The sequence below is a fragment of the Gossypium hirsutum genome, chromosome D04 (assembly GCF_007990345.1).
Source record: "Gossypium hirsutum isolate 1008001.06 chromosome D04, Gossypium_hirsutum_v2.1, whole genome shotgun sequence".
NCBI classification, from domain to species: domain Eukaryota; kingdom Viridiplantae; phylum Streptophyta; class Magnoliopsida; order Malvales; family Malvaceae; genus Gossypium; species Gossypium hirsutum.
In genome coordinates this window covers 32,809,392-32,815,406 of record NC_053440.1, presented here as the reverse complement: position 1 = coordinate 32,815,406, position 6,015 = coordinate 32,809,392, and the positions used below count along the sequence as shown (strand labels likewise).

Sequence of the window (6,015 nt, the reverse complement as noted above, 5' to 3'; positions counted from 1 at the left end):
AAATCATTGTTTGCTTTACGAGCGATGAATGTGCACTTGTCTGTTCTACCCGACAATGTGTTAGCAGCTGAATTAAAAGCCAAACCATTATTGATTCATCAAATTCATGAAGCCCAGAAAGTTGATGATGAATTGGTTGCAAAACGGGCTGAGTGTGTTCCGAACAAGGAATCGGAGTTTCAAATTGATGATGATGATGATTGTTTGAGGTTCAGAAGTCGTTTGTGTGTTCCAAGGAATTCGGAACTCATTTCGATGATTCTGAACGAAGCCCATTGTAGCCGAATGTCAATTCATCCGGGGAGTACGAAAATGTACAACGATTTGAAACGTCGGTTTTGGTGGCATGGTATGAAACGAGACATCTCCGACTTTGTTTCGAGATGTTTAATATGTCAACAAGTGAAAGCAGAACATCAAGTGCCTTCAGGATTACTTCAGCCGATCATGATACCTGAGTGGAAATGGGATCGAGTCACAATGGACTTTGTGTCCGGACTGCCATTGTCAGCAAGTAAGAAAGATGCGATTTGGGTTGTTGTCGATAGACTGACTAAGTCGGCTCACTTTATCCCCGTGCGTACGGATTTTTCATTGGATAAACTAGCTGAATTGTACGTTTCTCAGATTGTGAGATTACACGGGGTACCTATTTCTATCGTGTCAAATAGAGATCCGAGATTCACCTCACGATTTTGGAGGAAATTGCAAGAAGCTTTGGGTACCAAGCTGCATTTAGCACTGCTTTTCACCCCCAAATCGATGGTCAATCCGAGCGGATAATTCAGATACTTGAGGATATGTTGAGATGTTGCATCCTCGAGTTCAGTAGTTCATGGAACGGTATTTACCTTTGATTGAATTCGCTTACAACAATAGTTTTCAATCAAGTATTAAGATGGCACCTTACGAGGCTTTGTATGGTCGTAAATGCCGTACACCATTGTTTGGACCGAGCTCGGTGAAAGTAAAATTTTCGGAGTTGATTTGATTAAAGATGCCGAACAGAAAGTAAAGGTAATCCGTGAAAGTCTGAAGGCAGCCACAGATCGTGAAAAATCGTATGCGGATTTAAAACAAAAAGACATTGAATATTAGGTGGGAGATAAAGTGTTTCTTAAAGTTTTGCCTTGGAAAAAGGTACTCAGATTTGGCCGTAAGGGCAAGTTGAGCCCGAGATTCATTGGGCCGTACGAAATCTCCGAACGAGTTGGTCCGGTTGCGTATAGATTGATTTTGCCCCCTGAACTTGAAAAGATTCACGATGTCTTTCATGTTTCAATGCTTCGACGTTATAGATCCGATCCGTCACATGTGATTAATCCCTCAGAAGTTGAAATTCAATCTGACTTGAGTTATGAAGAAGAACCGATTCGTATCCTAGCTCGTGAAGTGAAAGAGTTGCGAAAAAAAAGGGTTCCGTTAGTTAAGGTGTTATGGCTCAAACACGGGATCGAGGAAGCTACTTGGGAAACCGAGAGCTCGATGAAAGAACGATACCCAAACCTATTTACCGGTAAGATTTTCGGGGACGAAAATTTCTTAAGTGGGGGAGAGTTGTGACAGCCCAAAATTGACCCTAGTCGGGAAGTGGTTTCGGGACCGCTAAACCGAGTCACCGAAATGTTTGAATGTGATATTTATTGTCTAGAATATGTAATTATGAATGTGTGAAAATTTCAAGCTTCGATTTAGTCGATTGCATGTGAGTTTTAGTAAATAGGACTTATGTGAGAAAATTTTGAAATGTGATAGGTCAAAGCATAAGGACCTATTAGTGCATGTTGAAAAAGGGAGGACTTGCATGTCAATTTCCCCCCCTTCTATTAGTAGTGGCCGGCCATGACAGGTATGGTAGACCAAGTGTGATGGGCAAGACATGTCATAGACATGTTGTGTTGGTGCATCATGGGTGGAAACAATAAAATAATGAGCATGGTAATTAAATAATCAAAGGGAGGAGTGATGAAAAAAAAAGAATGGTCTCATCCATGCCCCCCCTTTTGCCGTGAGTTAAAGAAAAGAAAAGAAAAAAAAATTTTGTTCATCCTTTTTCATCTTCTTTTGGCCGAAAATTCTAAGGAAGGAGGAAGGAGTTCTTGCTTCATGTTTGGTTTGGAAGAGGATTAGGAGGAGGTTTGGCCATACTTGTATCTAGATTAAGGTATGTTTGAGGTTGTGCCATGAGATTCATGCATGTTTTTAGTTGCTAGCTTGAGTTCTAATTAGCCCATGGTTCAAATCTTTGCTATGTCATGGGAATGATATTCGGCCTAGGTGGATTTTGTGTTAATGCCATTGCATGCTCAATACGAAGCTTGTTAATGATGCATGTGATGGTGGATTAATGATTCTTGAATCTTCTTTTTAGCATTTTTGAGTGAGACATTAAGTTCTTTGTTTAACCATGACCAAAAATTGAAATGGTATGGTGTTGTGATGCATTCGGCCATGGTAGGAAGTAGAAGGGAAAAATATGGTTGTTGTTAGATGAAGTAGAGTCTAACGAATGAGCACATATGTGCATTAGTTGCTAGATGGAGAAGAATCGGCTAGCAAGTTGTGTGCTAAGGCCGAATATAATTTTTGTATATTAATGAGTAATGCATGTGTTAAATTGATGGAAAGGGAGAGGATGCTTTACTAGTGTATATATGTGTGTATTAGCCAAGTTTTGAACTTGAAACAAAATGGTGTTTAGTCAATACAAGTGACCATACTTGTAGAATGTATTAAGTGTTGCAATCGGCCCCAACATAGACATGCATATTCGGCCATAGGAAGGAGATTGGTGTTGCATGTATTCGGTTAGAGGCAAGCATATTGATGCTTTTGTCTTGGCTTAGAAAATTCGGCCAAGGGGGAAAATTAGCTAAAATGTTGAGTTTGATTCATGATTCCGTACATATGTGACTTTAATGTCTAATGTATAAATATGGGCTACTTGCCTTGTGTTCCTCTTTTCGATGCTCAAATGATTAAATCAATTTATTTGTTTAATTAAGCTCAAGAGCAAAGGGGAACTAAATCCGATAAAGGGAAGGAAAAAGTGGTCGAATAGCTATCGGAATCGTTCGACAACATCCGAGGTAAGTTCTTGAGTAAAAGAGCTTAAATTATGATTTGATTAGATCATGTTTTAAGCAAATCAAAATCATGCTCTTTGTGTGTGGCTATTGAGCCGAAATTGCAAGAATGATAAGAGTCTTGTGTTTGAGTTTTGCTAACGAAAATGAAATACGAATGTGCCATGATTTGTTGTTAAATGTGCATGGTCATTTGAATGATGTCCGGGCTAAGTCCCGAAGGCTTTGTGCTAGGTGACCATATCCGGACTAAGATCCGAAGGCATTTGTACGAGTTACTAAATCCGGACTAAGATCCGAAGGCATTTGTGCGAGTTACTAAATCTGGGTTAAGTCCCGAAGGCATTTGTGCGAGTTACTAAATCCGGGTTAAGTCCCGAAGGCATTTGTGCGAGTTACTATAACCGGGCTATGTCCCGAAGGCATTTGAACGAGTAGCTATATCCGGTTAAATTCCGAAGGTACGTGATTTGGGAATGAATGATCTTGCTGTAAAAATTTCAGTTAATACGCTTGAAACATCCCAACATTGAGGTATGTTTCGTATGTCTTTGAATTAGTTGAGCCCTTACAAATAAGTATTCGCTCAGTTGATAAATGAGCTACCGGCCTTTGGCTAAGTTGATCTTTGTGTATGAATAAAAGGGTTGGTAATGTGAAGTAAGTATGATATTGAAAATTTGTGCATATGAAATTATCCGTTTAGCTATATGAATGCTATACTTTTGTTGTGCTGGAATCCCTTGCTCAAAACTTACTAAGCATAAATTGCTTACTCCGTCTCTTTGATTCTCTGTTTTATAGATTTTGGTTCTTCAGCTATCGGACTCGGGATTTTGAAGTCGAAGTCGCCCACACTATCGAAGCCCCCTTTTGGTACAATTTTGGTTGCACTTCGAAATGGCATGTATAGGACTACCCTTTTTGTTGGGGGTCATGGACCCTTTGGACTTGTATAATTTTGGATAGCCATGCGAAAATGGCTTATATATGTTTGAGTATAATGTTATAATCATTTGGTATGGATATGGTTATTGAGAGGTGTGGATATGCTTAACAAGGATTGGCCATGGGAATGGTTAATCACTATCATAAATTGTGCTATTTATGCTAAAAGGGCTAGTTGAATCATGGAAACTATGAAATAGGTAAGGTCTACCTTAAAGGCAGATGCTGACAGCAGCAGTGATGTAGATTTGGAAAATCACTAAAAATATTAGGAATGGAATTAAATAGTGAATAAATTATGTAAACGAACCTTGATGAATCTATTTTCATAGGAAAGTAACGAAACGATCAGATGGATAGTATGTTAAGAGATATTCAGGTTCTCGTGAGACAGGGCGAGAACGGTTTCTGGATTCCCTGTTCCGAATTTGGAAATTCATTATAAATTAACCAGAGATAATTAGGAGTCATGCCATATATTTATAGATTCCTCTCTGAGTCTAGTTTCTATAGAAACAAACGGCATCAGTATTGAAGCTCTGTGTAGGGAGATATCTAAGTCGTAATGTGCAAAGGTCAGTGTAGTCGATCCCTGTAACATGGGAGACTTTGACTAATAAACTGTACTAATTGGCCCAACTAAAAATTCTAGAAAAAAATATGTAGATGGGCATATGAGTCTAGTTTCAGGGAAAATTTACGGAACTGGATTCTGAGTTTCTGAACTCAAGATATGATTTTTAATGTGACAGTGACGCAGTTAGCCAACTGCCTAGAAAATTTTAAAATGGACTGCAATAGTAAGCGAATTTAGTCTGTGAACCCCTTGTGTCCGACTCCGGCAACGGTCTCGGGTACGGGGTGTTACAATTTGCATTAGGGATCTTTGCATTTAGTTTAATATATTTTAATCACCACTTCTCAACTATATTGTGTTTTTATTTACAGAATTGTTAATATAGTTTTACAAATTAAGTGACTTAGGACAAATACAATCCCTGTGAAGACGATAACTCGATACTTACTCATTACTTAATAACGACTGTGTACACTTGCACAAACCTACTATTGCCATAGTCATTTTTTTGTGAAATTATTTGTTTTCAATTTGATTTAGTTCTAACATTACTATCTTATTCTTTTTAATTTTTGTGATTTTTTTTCAGGTGTTTATGAACATAAATTGAATTATCGATTTACTCACTGTAGACCCTAAAATTGAGCGAACTTTCAAGACCAAGGTACTGACCAAGGTAATGAAGCCGGTCATTTACGAAATCCTGTCCTCATTGCCAATGATAGGGATCGCTACATCAGACAATATGCTGTGCCACTTTTCAGTGAGTTAAACCCAGGAATTAGAAGGTCAGATATTGAGGGAACCTAGTTTGAATTGAAACCAGTGATGTTTCAAATGCTACAAATGGTGGGCCAATTTTTTGCTATGCCCATAGAAGATCCACATCTGCACCTTCGATTGTTTATGGAGGTGAGTGATTCATTCAAGATAGTCGGTGTGACTGAAGATGCACTGAGGTTAAAATTGTTTCCATACTCATTGTGAGATTGAGCACGAGCATGGCTCAATTCATTGCCACCAAGTTCCATATCTAGATGGCAAGAATTAGCAGAGAGATTTTTGGTTAAGTATTTCCCACCTAGCAAAAACACTAAGTTAAGGAACGAGATCACAACTTTCCAACAATTGGATGATGAGTCTTTGTATGAGGCTTGGAAGTGATTCAAGGAGTTACTTCGTAAGTGTCCTCATAATAGGATTCCTCATTGTATCCAGTTGGAGACATTCTATAATGGTCTCAATGCAAATACAAGATTGATGGTAGATGCTTCTATGAATGGTGCAATTTTGTCTAAGTCTTATAATGAGGCTTATGAGATCATCGAAAGGATCATTAGTAATAACTATCAATGGCCAACAAATCGAACAACTTCAAGAAGACATGTAGCTAAAGTTCATGAA

At 38.4% G+C, this 6,015-nt stretch overlaps 1 non-coding gene across 1 annotated transcript; it reads right to left on the bottom strand.

Moving 5' to 3' along the window:
- Positions 1-5,706: 5,706 nt before the first annotated feature.
- Positions 5,707-5,813, bottom strand: LOC121216493 (small nucleolar RNA R71). The gene has a single exon (XR_005912674.1). It is a non-coding gene; the product is annotated as a small nucleolar RNA R71 (small nucleolar RNA).
- Between the last annotated feature and the right edge of the window lie 202 nt (positions 5,814-6,015).